Raw genomic sequence first — 20,515 nt, forward strand, 5'->3', positions numbered from 1 at the left:
CGGACACAACTGAAGCTACAGCAGCAGCAGCAGCAGTCAAAGCTGTGGTTTTTCCAGTAGTCGTGTATGGATGTGAGAGCTGGGCTATAAAGAAAGCTGAGCAGTGAAGAATTGATGCTTTTGTATTGTGGTGTTGGAGAAGACTCTTGAGTCCCTTGGACTTCAAGGAGATCCAACCAGTTCATCCTAAAAGAAATCAGTCCTAACTATTCATTGGAAGGACTGATGCTGAAATTCCAATACTGTAGCCACCTGATGGGAAGAACTGACTCATTGGAAAGGACCCTGATGCTGAGAAAGACTGAAGGTAAGAGGAAGGGGACAACAGAAGATGAGATGGTTGGATGGCATCACTGACTTGATGGACATGTATTTGAGCAAGCTCCGGGAGTTGGTGATGGACAGGGAAGCCTGGCATGCTGCAGTCCACAGGTCACAAAGAGTCAGACACAACTGAGTGACTGAACCGAACTGAACTGATTATGCCTATTAAAAAATTTTTTGCAAGTAATAGATATTGGTTGAAAACAGAAAAATGATAATACAGCAAAATTTTATATAATATGCATACACAAACATAAACAATGTGGAGAATTCCAAATATACACAATTTCCAATACACTTGGTAAATATTCCCATTACCCATATCCAACAACTTATCAGATAGAATTTTCATATAACATTTTTCTTCAGTAACAAAATCAAAAAGAGAGTCTTTCTGTCTTCAGTGGTGTTCTCCTTTTCTACTGCGAGAAAGCATAACAGAATATTGATCTTAGGATAGAGTCAGGTTGGTTAAGTGGCTAAAGGAGTATTTTGTGATGTTTGGAAGCACTGAGAATGAGCTGATACCAGTAATATTGGCTGTTTCAGAAAAAACAGATTATAGTTAGAGCTGTGATAGAGGAAATATCTAGCTTGGATATAAGGGCCAGGTGGTTTTGGTAGGAAGGATGATAGAGAAAATGATAAGCAAGTGTGAAGACTTGGATTGTGACAGCCCTAAGTGAAAAAGAGGGAGTGTGAGCCAACATTGACAATGAGAGGATAAAATGTATAAGGAAGTAAAGGGAATCTTGAAAGGTGACCTATTATCTCTTAAATAGGATTTTTATTCATCAGCGGATATGATACAGTTTACTGTATATAGCAATTGAGTAAAATTATGTTTCTTGGGGGAAAAAATGATCACCTTTAAGGAGTAATGCTGCTGCTAAGTCATGTCAGTTGTGTCCAACTCTGTGCGACCCCATAGATGGCAGCCCACCAGGCTCGCGTCCCTGGGATTCTCTAGGCAAGAACACTGGAGTGGGTTGCCATTTTCTTCTCCAATGCATGAAAGTGAAACGTGAAAGTGAAGTCGCTCAGTCGTGTCTGACTCTTCATGACCACATGGACTGTAGCCCACCAGGCTCCTCCATCCATGGGATTTCCCAAGTAAGAGTACTGGAGTGGGTTGCCATTGCCTTCTCTGTAAGGAGTAATACTACATGATAATTCACCTCTTTGTACCCCTAACAACCTGGGTTACATTAGTTTTGGTTTTCAATATTATTAGCAATGACTTTTTATTATTTAACTAAATACAAATTTATTGATCACTTACTATGTAATTGGGCATTCTGAAAGATCTAAGGGAACCATTCAGTATGGTCTCTATAATAAGATGCTTTGTAACAAGAAATTTCAACCTTGTTGGGAAAAGATCATCAAATGGACCGGTGAATGATTCAAAAATTGTACATAATTAAGCCTGCAATTTTGAGTAAAGTGTCCTAAATACAAAGACATTCAAACATAAGAAGATCACTTTAACCTTCTATGCATCAATCAGGATGTTATGCAGTGAGGTCATAAAGAAGCCCAGGGAAAGATTGTGCTCTCAAAGAGTGAACAGCTGGGAAAGAAATACAAATAGTTAAGCAATGACAATTATTATAAACTACACAAGCACCTCCATTTTACTGTGTCCACACAAAAGATACCATCTAATCCAGACTGGCAAGATGGTTTTCTGAAAGAGATGGCACCTGAGTTTGTCCTAAAAGAGAAGATAAGACTTGGGGAGGGGTCCTTAGGGATATTTTGGATGTATACAGGTAGAAATGAGTGTAGGGTAGAATTCAGGAGGGCTAACAAAAGGATAAATGACAAATTAGGAGCCAACATCTGGGAGCAAAGCACTTGGGCAGGGAAGAACAGGTCCCCAAGCAGAGAGGAACCACGCTGGGAGCAGTAGGAAACTCAGTGATTCAAAGGTTTTAAAAGAAAAGAGGGAGAAATTGAGTGGGTGAGGGGACTAATTCCTCCTAATCACCTGGTCTGCCATTTGGTTAGGTGACAAAGAATCTGCCTGCAATGAGGGAGACCTGCGTTCAGTCTCTGGGTTGGGAAGATTCCCCGGAGAAGGAAATGGCAACCCACTCCACTCTTCTTGCCTGGAAAATCCCATGGACAGAGGAGCCTCGCAGGCTAAGTCCATAGGCTCACAAAGAGTTGGACACGACTGAGCAACTAAGCACAGCACAGCCCTGGAGGGAGTGCGCTCCTTTGTGGATTCGGCTGCATCAGCGCAATCGGTATGAGTTTCCCAGATGTGCATAGTTCAGAAGGAAAAATTCCGGAAGGAAACCATATAATCCTTTTCATATGAATGTTTATATTTAAAATTACTCATAAAAACACCATTAATTGTTCTCTAATGTCCACTCTAAAAGTGTGATTTGCACTTTGGAACATATCTAAAATACACATAACACCTGGGCTAAAGTGGACCTTCCTAAAGTTTGTCTGAAATTTCTGTGTAATATAACTCTTGTTTTTAAACTAGTTCTCACTAGATCTCATCTTCAAATTCTTAGAGAGTTCAAAATATTCCAGCCTATTCTATACTCACTGAATTTGATTGTTCATCATGACCCTTTGCCCTTGATTTTCTTATACCTTTATTCTAATCTATTTCTAGCTCAGATCAGACCATTAAAAAAAACCTGTACTTTCAAAATGCATTCTGAATATCAAATAAAGTGATAGAATAGTTTTTCTAATGATAAATAAATAATGAGCTTTATGTTGGGAATGCTAGATTTGTTTAAATATTAAAGAAGAAATTTACAAAAGATAGTTATAAATATGGAGCAGGGCTTTAATAAAGGATCCAGTAGTGAAACACAGATTGGGGGCATAATCAGGATATAGGTGAGAGTTGAAATGCATGTGCCTGTGTGTGGGGAAAATAAAAAGAAGAGAAGGGTCTAAGAGCTGCACTTTGGGTAAGGTTTGCCATGTTGGAGCAAGCAAACAAGGAAGAAGCAAGGAAAGTTGTTCCTGGAAAAGAGCAGGTCCGGAATGCATCTCCTTTCATCTGTAGAGCACAGAGTGCTTTCACATTCATTTGTCTTCACTTGACACCCTATTGTACTCCAGAGAGCTCTTAGAGAGAAAGTTATTATAAATGGCAGGTATTAAGATAATAAACATAAAAATAATAACAGATATTTAAGACCTTTAAATAGAAGGAGAGTGCTGCCTGTATTCATCACTAAGTGGTTTGGATCGATATCCAAGGATAATGAGAACTCAGGGTAGAGCAAGCTTAGGACATCTCTATGTATGCAATGAAGTGATAGACTCCCTGAAGGAGAGGAGTGGTCTTCTCTCCAAATGTTGCCTCTGCCTTATCCAGAGCTCCATTAGGCCTGACACTAATTCAACAGATGATTAGAGAGATTCATCAGCAGATGAATAGAGAGATGATTGCTACATGTATAATGGGACTTCCATGTTCCCAAGAGAAATTCTAACATCACAGGCCCTAACTTCATCATTAGCAGATGATGGACCTTTATGAAAGGAATGGTTTAAATACATGTTTGATGTTTTATGGTAAACAACTGAAATGAAATCTATTCCCTAAAATGTCATTTTATAATTGTTACTCCAGTGTGCAAATATAGTTTGAGATTCTGCTGTTACTCAAGCATCTCACAAGTGACAAAAATTACCTTTGGTAACTGGCACTAAATCACCATTTTCCCCAAGAAACATTTAAAATATAATTTGAAAAGCTATGGAACATTAGACACCCCCCCACACACACACACATACAGGCACACCTGCAAAAATATTTCCACCACAAAAGTGTCAAAAACTGGACAGTTGGTGAGTTATTAACCAGATACCTTTCAGTCCAGTAACTCAGTACTAATGCAACTATGTAACTGGCAGAATTTAAATTTCAGGTTTGCTTCTCAGTCACGCTCAGGTGCCTCCAGATGAGGCAAATGAGGTACCAGAGAACTGAAGATTGAAACCTTGAACTCCAAGTCTTGGAGAGATGTTTACAGAAGGAAGGCTAACATGTCTGGTGCTCTCTCTGGAATTACACATGGTTTCAGAGCTCAAGTTTTCATATTTGACAAATGCAAATCCTACAGATGATCAGATATGAGCATGAGATTTAGTACACCCTTACTGTATTTTTAGCCATTTCATTCTGTCACCTGGAACTCAGGGCTCTGTGCAGCACTGATCCTTTATCATCTCCTCTTGCCTAGGCAAAGCCAGACAGAGTGATATAATGTACTGTATGTCAATGTCCCAACTCATAGCCATGCCTTTCCTTGCCTGAATTTTAAGGTTAAAAAAGTGTCCTTAATTTCTAGAGAAAAAATTCAAATTTATAATCCAAGATTTCTGTGTTACCAAGTAGTAAACCAATTCAAAACAAAGAGATGTTTAACTTGCTATTATTTTTCCTATTGATGAGACTCTAAAATGTTTCCTTTATATGAAACAAAAGACAGGCTAGCTTAGATGGCTTCAATAAGCTATTCTTATATGCCCTGAGCCATGATTTTAGATCACACAGGTTTAGCAGTAGCTCCCATTTTCATTAGATGGGGCCATAGCCAGCATGAATCCAGTCCTTTCATCTTACAAATGGAATAACTGGGGTCCAGATATTTTAAAAGTCTTGTGCAAGGTCACACAATCAGTTCAGTTCAGTCGCTCAGTCGTGTCCGACTCTTTGCGACCCCATGAATCGCAGCACGCCAGGCCTCCCTGTCCATCACCAACTCCCGGAGTTCACTCAAACTCACATCCATTGATTCTATGATGCCATCCAGCCATCTCATCCTCTGTCGTCCCCTTCTCCTCCTGCCCCAATCCCTCTTAGCATCAGAGTCTTTTCCAATGAGTCAACTCTTTGCATGAGGTGGCCAGAGTACTGGAGTTTCAGCTTTAGCATCATTCCTTCCAAAGAACACCCAGAGCTGATCTCCTTTAGAATGGACTGGTTGGATCTCCTTGCAATCCAAGGGACTCTCAAGAGTCTTCTCCAACACCACAGTTCAAATGCATCAATTCTTCAGTGCTCAGCCTTCTTCACAGTCCAACTCTCGCATCCATACATGACCACTGGAAAAACCATAGCCTTGACTAGACGGACCTTTGTTGGCAAAGTAATGTCTCTGCTTTTTAATATGCTGTCTACGTTGGTCATAACTTTCCTTCCAAGAAGTAAGCATCTTACAATAGATCCTAGGAAGTCCAGGATGAGAACACATTTCTTATTCTCACTTCAAAACTCTGATTGACATATGCTGAGAGTATAACAGGGAACATATATGAGTGCATAAGTGTATGTTCATACGTGTGCTTGCCTTTGTTTAGGCTGTTTCCTTGGGTAGAATATCCCCGCCCCCTGCCCTCACTCCCTGCCTCTGAGTTTCTGCAAAGCCTTACTCCTTAATCAAAACCCAGTTCAAACACCATCTCTTTCCACCTTCCTGATTCATCTCAGGAGGTGCCCACTTTTTAACTGCTTTACCTTTTCAGAAAGCAGTTGAGTCATTTGGGTAGCACAACTGTCAAACACACCATAGTTTGCTACAAATACATCATCAAATTGTTATCATTACATCATGAATTACTTAAGGATAGGAATCATAGCCTCCTTGCCTTGGAATGCATGGTGCCTAGATCTAGTACTTTATGATGGTAAGTGCTTCATAGGTGGTTGTGTTGATAGAAATGGCTTGATTTAATTTAGACCAATGGACCAAAAACCTTAGTCTTCAGAGTAAATTCTCTAACTAAGAATTGTACTGTTACTGTAGACATCATACTACACTTTACTCAAATAAAGGACCTAACTTTAATAAGTACTTTGTGGGATATTAGGGGCAGACCAGGTACTGTGTTTTCAGAAGCTACACTGATCTATGCCCACAACTTTGATAACCTAGATGAAATGGACCACATCCTTTAAAAACAGAAACAACACTGGCATGTCCATTTCCCACTATGTCTTATTTCTGAAGAAACAGTAACTTCTCATAAGCTATTGAAACCTTCTTGTGTGAAGGTATTTCTCAGCCATTTATAGCTATTCTGTTAAAGTCATCAGAGATAAACTGAAATTTCAGGCCTCATGTTAAGTGGGTGATGCTTCAGTAATGATATGTTCACTAGCCTTAAGAAATGCTACTAGGGAATATCTAAATGATCATATCTATTACTGCTGCTGCTGCTGTTGCTAAGTCGCTTCAGTCATGTCCAACTCTGTGCGACCCCATAGACAGCAGCCCACCAGGCTCCCCCGTCCCTGGGATTCTCCAGGCAAGGACACTGGAGTGGGTTGCCATTTCCTTCTACAACGTATGAAAGCGAAAAGTGAAAGTGAATTTGCTCAGTCGTGTCCAACTTTTCGCGACCCCATGGACTGCAGCCTACCAGGCTCCTCTGTCCATGGGATTTTCCAGGCAAGAGTACTGGAGTGGGGTGCCATCGCCTTCTCCGATATCTATTTCTATGAGACCATAAATAGATTATTTAGAGAAAGCTACAATTTTGGAATATGTGAACAAGATCTCTGAAGACAAGACAAAAAAGAGCTAGGTATCTAGTTCAGCTATGTCTCCAGAGACTGACTGTGGCAATTTATTCATGCTGAGCTCTATGTCCAGACCTCCTTGGACTGAAATATGACAGATATTGACCAGAGGAAATTAGAGGATCACTCACAGTTTGCCCTGTTTTAACAAGTAACGTCATGTCTGTCTTGTCCTTTATCTGTTTCCACCTTTTCTCTCACCTTCCCTACACTTTCAATTCATATTCAGTGTAGTTCTTAAAATGTCCCTCCTTTGCATACCTTTATCTTTTTAAAAACAATACCATTTTTTCCCCTTACCTTTACCTCATGTCCTCCAATGGACCATAAAAAATGGAACCTGAAAATTAAAAAGCATCCAGTATATGTACTAAAAACCTTTTCTGTTTTGCTGTTGTTGTTGTTGTTCTTAATTTCCCATTTCAAAGGTTCCCAAGCACTCTAATTGGGATTGTTCAAATATGAAAAGAGTAAACTAATCCTAAATATTTACTTTTGAAAAAAGGAACAAAAAAGGAGCCAGGAACTATGCTAAGTGCTGGGGCAATTTTTGAAAAAGACAAAGCCCCTGTCCTCAAGAATACCATATTGTAGTCAGTAAGACAGACATACACACAAATTACTTTTTTGCTTACATGTGATCTTAGACTGAATTTCAAATTTTGTTCCATAAGTCACTGGCTCATGGAAATTCAAAGATTCCCACTCTGCATTTTGAAATATTAAATGAGACAAAGAATGGAATATTAAATAGGAATACTAAATTGGGAACATAAGGTAATCCTTCTAGACCTTTATTAAAATTGGCATAGATTCTGAAGACTTGAGACAGTAGTGAGAAGGAGGAGATTTGGAGAGGTTCTAAAACAGAGCCCTCCAAATGATTAAAGCAGTTAGAAAAATTAGCAGATGTCCATGAGTTTGGAGCCAAGCAGATATTGTTGGATCAAATCAGGATCTGCCCAAAGGCCTTAGGAAAACAATTCTGTAATGTTTTTAAACCACGAATACTACCACAACTTCATTTTATTGACACTGCCTTAATCAGCCCCAGGCTAGCTCAATTCTCTTCTGAGCCCCCTTCTGTAAGGTTGGGCTTGCCTCATTCCTAAGACCATCTCAACAGAGAAAGGATGTGATCTTTGGTTTCTTTACTCCCATTCCTTCACCCTCTAGACTCAGTGGCCCACCCATGAGTTCTGTCCTTCCATTAGATCTCTCTTCTCCCTGCTTTATACTTTCAAGAGAAACTTCACAGTCCTGAAATCCAGCATATCACATGCAGAACCCAATTAATCTGCCAGTAACTAGATGCTCTGAGCCTTCTGCAAGATGGAAATTTCTCACAATATTGTGTGTTTATGTATATATATTCTAATAGTACTATAATATTTTAAACAGCACTGTGTGTATATACATACATATATTTTATTTATATATGAAACCAGGTGCCAGATGCTAGAGATACAAGAGAGAAGTAGATATAACTTTAATCTCATAGCTTAGTAGAATAGGATATAATACTCAGACTAACACATTAGCACACTAGAAATTCGGATGCTGCAATAGTCACCTGCAGGAGAAGACACAAAGGTGGGACTGATTAAGTGTTCTCAAGGTTGCTGAACAGGGCAAATAATTTCAAGAAAAACCTTCTGGTTAAAGGGATTAAAGTGAAAGTGTTGGCCACACAGTCATGTCTGGCTCTGTGTGATACCATGGACTGTAGCTTGCCCAGCTCCTTTGTCCATGGAATTCTCCAGGCAAGAATACTGGAGTGGGCAGCCATTCCTTTCTCCAGGGCATCTTTGTGAACCAGGGATCGAACCTGGGTCTCCCCAACTGCAGGCAGATTCTTTACTGTCTGAGCTACCAGGGAAGCCCAAAACGGAGGCTGGAACTAAATATTTTTTAAAATTAAGAAGAGGAAGGAGAAGAAATACATACATTGTTCTACTCGGTTGGTACCACAGGCTATTTACTATGCCCAGAAGGAAGTCTATCTATAGAAAATCTAGAGAAATACACAGGAGTCAAACACAAAGGGTTTGTACTGACTCTTCTCAGCAACCAAACATGAACAGAGTGATGATGTTAGGAAACTACATACACAATCTTATAGGCCGCACTTCTGCACAGACTCATCATACACTCCACATATACTATACACTTTATTTTCTTTCTAGATTGTTGTTATTCAGTTTCTAAGTTGTGTCTGACTTTTTGTGACCCCTTGGATGGTAGTCTGCCTAGCTCCTCTGTCCATGGGATTTCCCAGCCAAGAATTCTGGAGTGGGTTGGCATTTTCTTCTCTGGAGGATCTTCCCAGTTCAGGGACCAAAGTCAGGTCTCCAGCATTGCAGGTGGATTCTTTACCACTGAGCCACCAGGTAAGCCCCTTTCTAGACTACAGAGGTATAATGTCATTTATTTGTCCAAATTAAATACTCATTTTAGGGTCTGGCTCAGTTCTGGCCAAAGAACCTGAAATAACAAAAAGAATTGAAATGCTTCCTTCTATATTCTCCCCAAATCTCTAAACTTAGTATGTATTCTTTTCTTCTCTTGCACCTCTTCATACCACACACAGACACACAGACACACAGACACACACACATACACACACACACTAAGAAAAGTCAAAGGGAGACTAGAAAAGACAGAAGGACAGACCAAAAAAAAAAAAAATGGGAAGAGACAAGCCATGAGACCTTCAATGTTTAGATATGAAAGAGCTGAAAAGAATTAGGATTCCAGTTCCTCTTACTCATCATTTGTCCCATCAGATATTAGCCATAAAATAAGCAGACTCTCCAAGATTATCAAACACACTAAGTGAGATTTCAGCTAAATGTCTAATTTACAGCCCTGAGCCAGGGCATCTGATCTGAAAACCAACAGAAGTGGGTGCTATAGAAACTTTTCAAGATTAAAAAATTATTTGAACAATAAGTCGCATGGGCTTGTTACTATATCAACAATATACAGATGACAGCTGTCAGAAGACTACCATATAAATGTGTTTTCCCACCCAAAGAAGCATTTCTCCATTTGTTGTCTCAACTCTGTAGCCCATCTAGCAGTGTATTTACAGACCTCTGGGATAATTCAAACTTGGAAATTGAAATTTCAGCCTTAAACAAAAAGTGAAGTGTTTAGGATTTTCCCAAAACTTTTAAATGTCTAACAGTAGCAATCCTACTCTACAACTCAAGAAAGAGTTGTGTGAACATTTTTGGAAAAGTACTGTTTTTGTTTTTAATTTTTACTGGAATATAATTGATTTACAATGATGTGTTAGTGTTAGGTATACAGCAAGGTGAATCAGTTATACGCATACATATATCCACTCTTTTCTAGATTCTTTGCCCATATAGGTCATCCCAGAGTTATTGAGTAGAGTTCCTTCTGTTATACAGTAGTTACTTATCAGACTGGGATTGATGATAAATTCATAGGAAAGGCAGGAGACTCCCTCAGTACCTAGCCCTCAAACCCACCCTTTACCTGCTGTTGCAAAAGGTTGAATGAACCTGGTCAGATGTCTGTCAAGGTATCTCTTGTTAGGAGTGGGTCACTGAATTCAATATTTCCCACTACAAACCTCACTGAATCTTTGAGGAAAGGGAGATAGAATGGAACAAAGTTAGAGTGAAAAAAACAGCAGAAATTAAATCCCTCACAACATGTTGCTGGGGTATGTTGGGGTTTCCTGGTGGCTCAGAGGTTAAAGCATCTGCCTGGAATGCTGGAGACCCGGGTTCGATCCCTGGGTCGGGAAGATCCCCTGGAGAAGGAAATGGCAACCCACTCCAGTACTCTTGCCTGGAGAATCCCATGGAGGGAGGAGCCTGGTAGGCTACAGTCCATGGAGTTGCAAAGAGTCAGACACGACTGAGCGACTTCACAGACTTCACACTGATTGCCCCTCTAGGTTGTAAACTTGCTCAGACTACGGTGGCTATCAAGGAATATATATAGTTCTGTCTTCTGATCCAAGTTATTTTCATGCAGTATTGTCACAGTTCCTCTTCCCTACTCTATGTATATGACTGTTTTTTAGAATAGCATTGATTTTGGGGACATTAATTCCCCATGAACTAATCTTTCTTTTACAGTGAATATTGTTTCTAGATGTTTGTTTTCAAACCAGTCGGTCAACAATAAGCTTAGTTGACAATCGCCTACCTTTTCCATCAGAGTAAATCTTTAACATGCAATTTAGTTCTCTTCTCAAGGGAATTCAAACTTCTCTAGGAGTGTCTGAATCTCAAACACAAAAATGGTACCATGAGAAAGACCATAAGATGCCATCTACTTCCCTGGTTTTCAAACTAGGATTCTCCAAATTCTTGGATTTTTAAACAGGTGACCCAGGGCCACAGTGTGGAGTAGGAGTAAAGAGAATGTCAAGAAAGGTTTCAACAAAAGAAACAAGACTCTAAGCTGCTTTCATACACTGAGTTCCACTTTCAATTTTATCTGATAAAAATCTTTCTGTTAGTGGATGAGAAGTTCCAGTCTAAAAGAGATTCAGTAGCTTGTTGCAGATCACTCAGCTGGTGACAGAGCCGGGATCTGAACCACGTCCCCAGAGGAGCCCTCATCTATTCATCTGTCAATCTACACCCAACTCTTTTAATTCCTCTTTCCATCCCGTTGACATCTACTTATTCTCTTTTAAAAATTATCCCATTCTCCTATCTTCATGCAAGGACTTTATAGTTGTGTTTAGAGCAGTCAATTTCTCTTTATATTTTACTCAGTATAGTTTTCTCCTCAATTCTGAGAGTCATAGTCTACCACCAGAAGACAAAAGGGACCATTACTATCCCTAGTAATACTAAATCTTCCACACTGATACTATTTTATTTAGAGACTTTCAACTTTAATAGATTCACACACTAACAATATTGGTATAAACTCAAATATCTTTATGAAGCACATGAAGAGGGTATAAAAACTCGGACCCAGAAACAAGCAACATCATGTCAAAAGGTTCACAGCTACAAAGAACCACAAGCAGAGCTGGAGTCCTGTTTCCCAGTTTCCTCTCTTTCCACTTGACCATGCTTGGCTCAGCGGTTAAAGCATCTGCCTGGAATGCCAGGAACCCAGGTTTGATCCCTGGGTTGGGAAGATCCCTTGGAGAAGGAAATGGCAACCCCTCCAGTACTCTTGCCTGGAGAATCCCAAGGTAGGAGGAGTCTGGTAGGCTACAGTCCATGGGGTCCTGACGAGTCGGACACAACTGAGCGACTTCACTTTCACTTTCATGCCAAATAAAGAGGATTGGGTGAGGGGTATAAATTCCCACCTGCATGGGAGATTAGTCTGCTTTTCCTTGACATTTCAAATGACTTGGTTACTTATTAAGTCAGTCATGCATAAACTTACAAATTACTCCCTCACCTTGCAAACCTCACCACCAACCCACTGAAGCAAAGCCAAAGGCCCTTAAGTTCCTTCATAAGCTTTTCTCCACAGTTCACATGGGATGACTGCCCTTTCGTCTGGGCATTTCTGCAGTGTTTAAATTTTGACAATGTTTTCAATACAGTTGATCTTTTGGAGCCCTCTCATCAGTCCTACATATTCTTTTCCATTGCATTATTACTCACATAGTCATTCTGCTCTTGTCAGACCAGAATATTTGATTTTGGGGATGTAAGTAAAAGTAAAAGTCGCTCAGTCAAGTCTGACTCTCTGGAACCCTATGGACTATATAGTCCATGGAATTCTCCAGGCCATAATAATAGAGTGGGTAGCCTTTCCCTTCTCCAGGGGATCTTCCCAACACAGGGATGGATCCCAGGCTTCCCACATACAGACAGATTCTTTACCAGCTGAGCTACTAGGGAAACTTGAGAATACTGGGGTGAGTAGCCTATCACTTCCCCGGGGTATCTTCCTGACCCAGGAGCCAAACTGAGGTTTCCTGCTTTGCAGGTGGATTCTTTACCAGCTGAGCTACCAGGGAAGCCCATTTTGGGGATAACCCTGTGTAATATGCCACCAAAGCCTTTGACATTACTTTTGCCCCTTTATAAAGATTCTAATTCTGATCTGAATATTCAAACAGCAAGCATAGGAGACTGGAATAAGGACTAGTAGAGGCCAAATAATGGAGACGGAAATGGCAACCCAATTCAGTACTCTTGTCTGGAGAATCCCATAGACAGAGGAGCCTGGTGGGCTACAGTCCCTGGGGTTTCAAAGAGTCGGACACAGCTGAGCAACTAACAGAGGCCAAATAAAGTACATAATCTACATAGTAAGTAACCAAAAGAAAAAGCAAAAAATAAACAAATGGGGTTATATCAGACTAAAAATGCTTATATACAGCAAAGAAAATCATCAACAAAATAAAAAGGCAATCTACTGAATCATAGAAAATATACATAAATCATGTATCTGATAAGGGGTTGTATCCAAAATACATAAAGAACATATAAAACTCAAAAGCAAAAAAACAACAACAAAAAACAAATGATGCCATTTAAAATGGACAGAAGATCTGATTTTTTCAAAGAAGACAACAGATGGCCAACAGGTACATGAAAAGATGCTGTACACTAGTAATCATCAAGGAAATTAAAACTAAATCCACAATAAGATATCATTTCATACCTGTAATGGCTGTTACCAAGGAGACTAGAAATAATATGTGCTGGTAAGAATGTGGAGAAAAAGGAACCCTTATGTACTATTGGTGGGATATTTAAATTGGTGAAGTCACCATGGAAAACAGTATGGAGGTTCCTCCAAAACTTAAAAACAAAACTACCATACAACTCAGCAATTCTACTTCTGGGTATTTATCGGAGAAAATGAAAACACAAATTCAGAAAGATATATGCACTCCCATGTTCACTGCAGCATTATGTACAATGGCCAAGATATGGAAACAACTTGTGTCCATTGGCAGATTAATAAATAAATAAATTGTGGTACTTAAATACAATAGAATGTTATTCAGCCAGAAAAATTAAATCTTACTATTTGCAACAGCATAGATGAAGCTCAAGGGCAATATGTTAAGTGAAATAAGTCAGGCAGAGAAAGGCAGATATCACATGAGCTCTCTTTCATGTTGGATATCATCTCCAAGGTCAGAGATGCAGAGAACAGACTTGTGGTTGACAGTGGTTGGGGAGACTGAGAAGTGAAAGAAATGGGTGAATTTTTTTTTTTCAGTTTAAATTAATTGAATTTTTAAGTGCTACAAAATTAAAGATGATGAACCACAAATGGTATACAATGCCTTTTTAAAAATAAAGGTTTTTGATGCTATACTTCTTAGAAAAAAGAAAAGAAAAGTAACAATGGCAGGAAAAGGTAGTTCCCCAGCACTGGCATATGCATAACTCAAAGGTAAAATATGCATATAAGCAATTAGAGATATGAAAGTGAAAGTGGCTCAGTCGTGTCCAACTCCTTGCGACCCCGTGGATGATCCAGGCCAGAATACTGGAGTGGGTAGCCTTTCCCTTCTCCGGAGCATCTTCCCAGTCCAGGGATTGAAGCCAGGTCTTCTGCATTGCAGGCAGATTCTTTACCAGCTGAGCCATAGGGAAGCCCAAGAATACTGGAGTGGGTAGCCTATCCCTTCTCCAGGGTATCTTCCCGATCCAGAAATCAAACTGGGGTCTCCTGCATTGCAGGTGGATTCTTTACCAACTGAGCTATCAGGGAAGCCCAAAGATATGAAAGGAATAGATATATTACATAAATCTCATGCAGCCTCTGAACCCTTACCTCTCTATACTATAATGGATGTAGAGACCAGAAAAATAGCCCAAGCTAGAGGGAGTAACATATTCCCACCACTACCATGATTTTCATCATAATCTAAAGAGTTACCAAGAGCTTCCTCCATTTCCTCCATCCTCCAGATGAGGAAAGGTACTTAAATGGTAGCAATACTAATAAATCTTGATCTAAAGCTCATATTCTTTGCCCTACACCAGGCAGTTGAGAGGTTAAAGGTATCAATTCAAACACCTGCTGAAGGGTGAGAAACTTCTTTATGGTATCAGTAATTCAGCTATCTATTGAAAACTAGCATCTTGTAGAAGTTATAGAAAAAGGCATTTCTGGGTCAGTCACGGCAAATGATTACAATCATATTTCTCTATTGCTTGATTGGGCCCCTGCTCACTAATGCCCTGTAACGATCAGCTTCTTTGAGCTGTCATTTCATACCTGATACAAACTGTGATGAACTTCCCCAGACCCAGTTTGGAAAGCCAGTTAAAAACAGAAGGTGGTTTTCTTTTTCTACTCTAGAGTTTTGAGTCATGGGTGGTTGCCTTCCCACTGTGCTTTTAAAAGAAAGAAAATGCCTTCAGTTTGCTGGGAGCCATTTCTTGCATCTCACTAAATACTACTAAGCATCCCACAAGTAATTTATCATCTATTTGCAACAGCACACTGAATGTATTAAGAAAACCTGTTCGAGTGGTAGAGCCAAGCAGCCCAGGAAGCTTTAGGGAATAAAATATCTGACAGCAGGTGGCCGGGGTAGACCAGCTGTATGGCTGGACATAGGCACTGTCACTTAACAAGTTAGGGCAGCTTGTTTCTGTAGCTTGTAAGAAGTTGGACACAATTCTATGCCCTTTAGACACTCTGAGCCACCACGGGAAAAGCAGGCATTTCATCATGTCCTGTGCCTCCTTGTTCACGTGATTTTAGTTTGTACTTGAACAGAACAGCTTCATGTGCAGGAGTATAAACATCGGTCCCAGGAGATACTGGACTATTGACCCAGAGTCCATATGTCAGTAGCCTCCTTCCCTTTGGGGAGTGGCCAGTTACCATGGTAACTGGCAGCTAAGGCTTATTAGCCCTTGTTAGTATTTAAAAGATGATTTATAAGCATATAAATAATTGGCAGCTCATTACCAGGTGGGGCTCCTGAACTCAGCTGCCTTTGGCAATTATCTATGGGATTGGAGAGTTGTGCTCCTTCCTATCCTCATGGCTGCCTGCTATCCGCCTCAGAGAGTATAAACCTTGAAAATAAGGCAATGAGGACACAATCCATCGGCGGCATGGATGGACCCGACTGTGTGACCAATGGTGTTGCTCACCTAGTGGAGGGCACACGAACAGATGGGAGGAGGACAGGCTGCCCGCTTTCAATTTTTCCTTCAGAAAATATACAAACTGTATCCTGCAGAAAGCCTTTGTTTCTTGGCAAATTCATTAGGAGTGCAGCCAGGCTTACACATAAGTTGTTGTTTATTTTGGAAGAGCTCCTAGCCCTGCTCAGAGAAGGCAATGGCACCCCACTCCAGTACTCTTGCCTGGAAAATCCCATGGACAGAGGAGCCTGGTAGGCTGCAGTCCATGGGGTCGCTACTAGTCGGACACGACTGAGCAACTTCACTTTCACTTTTCACTTTCATGCACTGGAGAAGGAAATGGCAATCCACTCCAGTGTTCTTGCCTGGAGAATCCCAGGGATGGGAGAACCTGGTGGGCTGCCGTCTATGGGGCCGCACAGAGTCGGACATGGCTGAAGAGACTTAGCAGCAGCAGCAGCTAGCCCTGCTAGCCCTCCCTGAACTAGCAGTTGCCAACCTGACGGTGCATAGAATAGGTATATTGCATTACTCTCAGCTGTGTGTGATGCGGTGGAGTTGAGGGGCCGCTAGAGAGAGAGAGAGAAGGAGGACAGGTGAGGAAGGGGCAGAGGGAGGCAGGAAGAGAGGGGGAAAGAGAGAGGGATTGAAATTTGAGTGTTTTGGAGAGGTCTTAGAGGAGAATGAGGCTGTGAAATAAACGGAGTAGTTCAATACTTGCAATAGGAATAAACACAATAACTTTGCGGCTGATCACATTTTGAATAATTGGAGAGATCCAGGACAGCCTGAGAGGATCTAAGAAAACGTAGCCCTGAATGTCAGGAATTGGAAGTGTTTGTTGATCAGAGCCACAGTTTTTTTCAAATTACAATTCTGACAGGTTAGACTTGACTTAGATAATTCTAAGTTTTGGGAGTTTTGTTTTTAATTTTTAGGGACTTCTTTCCATATGTAATATGTTCAATGGTTTTGGAGTCCTGAATAATTAAGAAAATATACTCATGAAGACCACAATGCAGTCATCTCTCTAAGAAACAATATATTATTATTGTTGTTGTTTTGGCTTGAAATATAAGGAAGGAAATGGGAAGATAACTGGAAAATACTACAATGGTAATAAGAAACAGAAATTTTGAAAGAAGGAAAGACTTTAGAGAAAGAGACTAAGAAGAGGAAAAAACTGGATGCTAAAAAGATGTTCCATCTGAAGCTTTCTTTCTTTCATTTACAGGGGATCTCAGGAACCTAGATCTAAGCATAGCCAGGCATTGCTACTTGAGGGATGACACAAGAAACGGTGAGTATCAGCTGTGCATTGCTCTACAGGGCATTCCACCAACTCCAGGAGGAACATAGACCAGCAATGATGATATGTTTCTCAAAGCCAGAGGGACTGATTAACCCTTCAATTATTTTAATTTCTATAATAGCATATTTTCTCCCCCACTCAACTCAGTACCTAATTCCACTGATGAGCACCTAACTCACCAGCAACTAGAAAGTGTTATTCAGGTTGATTAAATACTATTTATGGAAATACCCTTTGTTTTAATAATTGGTAGTGGTACCCTCTACAAAGTGGGGGTTAATTTTCTTGATCCCCTCTCCATCTTGCTGAGATTTTTTAACACATCATAATGCTTTCTGAACAAAAGCAAGAAGTAAATGAGAAACAGACCTTTGCTCTATTCCAAATAAAAACAGAAATAACAAGCACTTATATAATTTTAACTATATTTTAGATATCATCATAACTCATTTAATCCTCTCAAAACATTTATAAATTAGGCATTCTTTATCTTCCTCTTTTTACATTTGAGAAAACAAAGATGTTAAAAAAATTATTTAAGAATTCAACAAGGAGTAGTAAATCAGAAACAGATCTGGAACTTGAATACTTAACATGAGATACTGTCCTCCTGTGTCCCTCCAATCCATCAACAATTGTATCAAGAAATGTTTCCATGCCCAGTTATGAAGCAGAACGCTATAAGAAAGCATAACTCTCCCCAAAATAAACAAACCAAACCAACTAAGGTACACAATCTGTTTTCCTGAATCCCTTAGAAAAGTGACATTTCAAAGAATCTCTGCTGCTGCTGCTGCTAAGTCGCTTCAGTCTTGTCCAACTCTGTGTGACCCCATAGACGGCAGCCCACCAGGCTCCCCCGTCCCTGGGATTCTCCAGGCAAGAACACTGGAGTGGGTTGCCATGTCCTTCTCCAATGCATGAAAGTGAAGAGAAAGTGAATTCGCTCAGTCGTGTCTGACTCTTCGTGACCCCATGGACTGCAGCCTACCAGGCTCCTCTGTCCATGGGATTTTCCAGGCAAGAGTACTGGAGTGGGGTGCCATTGCCTTCTCCGTCAAAGAATCTCCAAATAAATTCAATTCCAGGGATGAACACTTCATAAGACAGAAAACATACAAAGTTGTTCCCTCCCTGGTTGACTAGGAGGAAAAGAAAAATCTCCGCATAGACAGGAAATCAGCAGAATTTTAAACAAAGTGTTAAGGCCTGCTGGGATAGACGAATCCTGAGCTCCCAGTGGCAGAGTAAGTTTGCATTCGCTCACCAACACTATTGCTTAGGTGCTTACTGAGTGTTCAGGGGCAGTTTACCAAAGGCTTGAAAGCAGGAGAGGAGAACCAAGAAGGATCAATTTCAACTCAGGATTTCAGCTTCTAGGAGCTGGAGACAGATAAGAATTCTGAGAAAGAGAGTGCTTTGACGCATTCTGGGCAAAAAGATGGCCCTAAGTATAGTGAGACCAAAGGAGAATGCAGAAAATTTCCCCAAAACACAAAGAGCTGGGAACCAGGCTGCAAGAGCTGAGAGATCTTCATGTTTAAGAAAGCTAGTAGTAGGACAGAGAGGCATGGGGATCTGTGAATCTCACTAGTGCTCAGATCCTAAGCCTACCATAGGTAAATTCTAATTCCAGTTTGACACTTAAAGCCTGTGGTCAAACTAAAATTGCAACAAAATTCAAACATCTCAAAGAGAGATCAGATTTATTTAGTTCTTCACTCTAGATTTTTTCTAAAAATAAATAATATTTATATCATTTCTACTGTGTTTACATGTCTAGTACCATAAAATTTACAACACACAAAGAAGAAAATGCAAATCACGGTTAAGAAGGAATATACGAAGAGGGAAGACCCAGACGTGACCCAGAGAGTGGGGTTATCAGTCAGAGACTTTAAATAAAGACAAAATAAAATAAAAAATTAAACGGCTAAAGGCTCTAGTAGAAGAAGTAGGCAACATGAGGAAGAGATGGGGATTCTGACAGAGATATGAATACTATATTAAACAAAAGGCTACTGATGCTTTCAGAAAAAAGTCTATATCATAAGCACACAGTTCATTAAGTGAATTTAACAGCAGACTGGAGTCAGAAAAGTATCCTTGAAGAAAGATAAATAGGACACCTCATTAGATAAGGACCTGGTACTTGTTTCATGAAATAGCAACTGAGAAGGATTTAGCACTCCCCAGGGCCTGAAGAAAAACCCAGGGAAGGAGTTAAGATTGAGAACAGTGATATGGTAATTCGAAGCTGGCTGGACTGGATGGTTCTTTGGTGCACTTCAAGATTAAGGGGCATACCGCACTTAGCAAACTAACGAAGCCTATTGTGAATGACATGCTTTGTCAGTGAGGCAGACTAGATTCCAGACTGTAGGTAACAATCAATGAAACAGATGTACCTGCTCATATACCAGCTGGAAATGAAACAGATGTACCAGCTGGAAATGAAAGATGAAGGTGCAATTGATGTGTTCTGGCAGCAGAGAGGAGATGTCTACTGAAAGGGGAATGTTCTACTTTACTCCAGACAACATTGTTCACAATTAGAACACCCAAGTTGGTCCTACCACATCCTAACTACTGCAGAATATTTTTTTCTATGCTTTCATTTTCCTCTTCCCCATTCTTTTATTGTACTTAGTTACTGGTGTATATACTCAAGCATACTGCATTAAAAAAAAATAAATAAATGGCCAGTGTTATGCTTTGATCAACACCAGCGGAGCTGGGATGGGGGAAATACTAGTTCTGTGAAAATACCCACCTTTCTCCATTAGTGGCATGTTCATTCAGCTCTTATCTTTATATTCCAGTAAGTTATTTCATACTCACTGTTCAACCAAAAAGGAATAACATAAAAATCTTTATACATTTGGCTCAGTTGGGGAATTTTAATGCTCTTCCTTTATCATTGTAAAATCAAGAATAATATTATGCATTTTTTGTATATAGAGCAATCTGCCTTGAAATAGAAGTAAATTAGCCTGAAATAAAAGAATCATAGTTTTCCCTTCATGTCAAGCATCTTGTGTTCCCCAACTAGGAACTGAATCCAGGCCCCCAGCGATGAGAACGCAAAGTCCTAACCACTGGACCACCAGGGTATACCCAAGCATCCTGCTGTTTAAATACACTTCTTGCTTAAGATGGAAAAAAAAATGTCAATAGAAAGTATTCAAACTGAGGCAAAAATAGTGAAAAGATAGA

General features: G+C 40.1%; 1 pseudogene; it reads left to right on the plus strand.

Moving 5' to 3' along the window:
* Window positions 1-19,809, plus strand: part of LOC138441671 (small ubiquitin-related modifier 2-like) — a 29,884-nt pseudogene extending 10,075 nt beyond the window's left edge.
* Window positions 19,810-20,515: the final 706 nt, after the last annotated feature.

The sequence above is a fragment of the Ovis canadensis genome, chromosome 1, assembly GCF_042477335.2.
Source record: "Ovis canadensis isolate MfBH-ARS-UI-01 breed Bighorn chromosome 1, ARS-UI_OviCan_v2, whole genome shotgun sequence".
Classification (NCBI taxonomy): domain Eukaryota; kingdom Metazoa; phylum Chordata; class Mammalia; order Artiodactyla; family Bovidae; genus Ovis; species Ovis canadensis.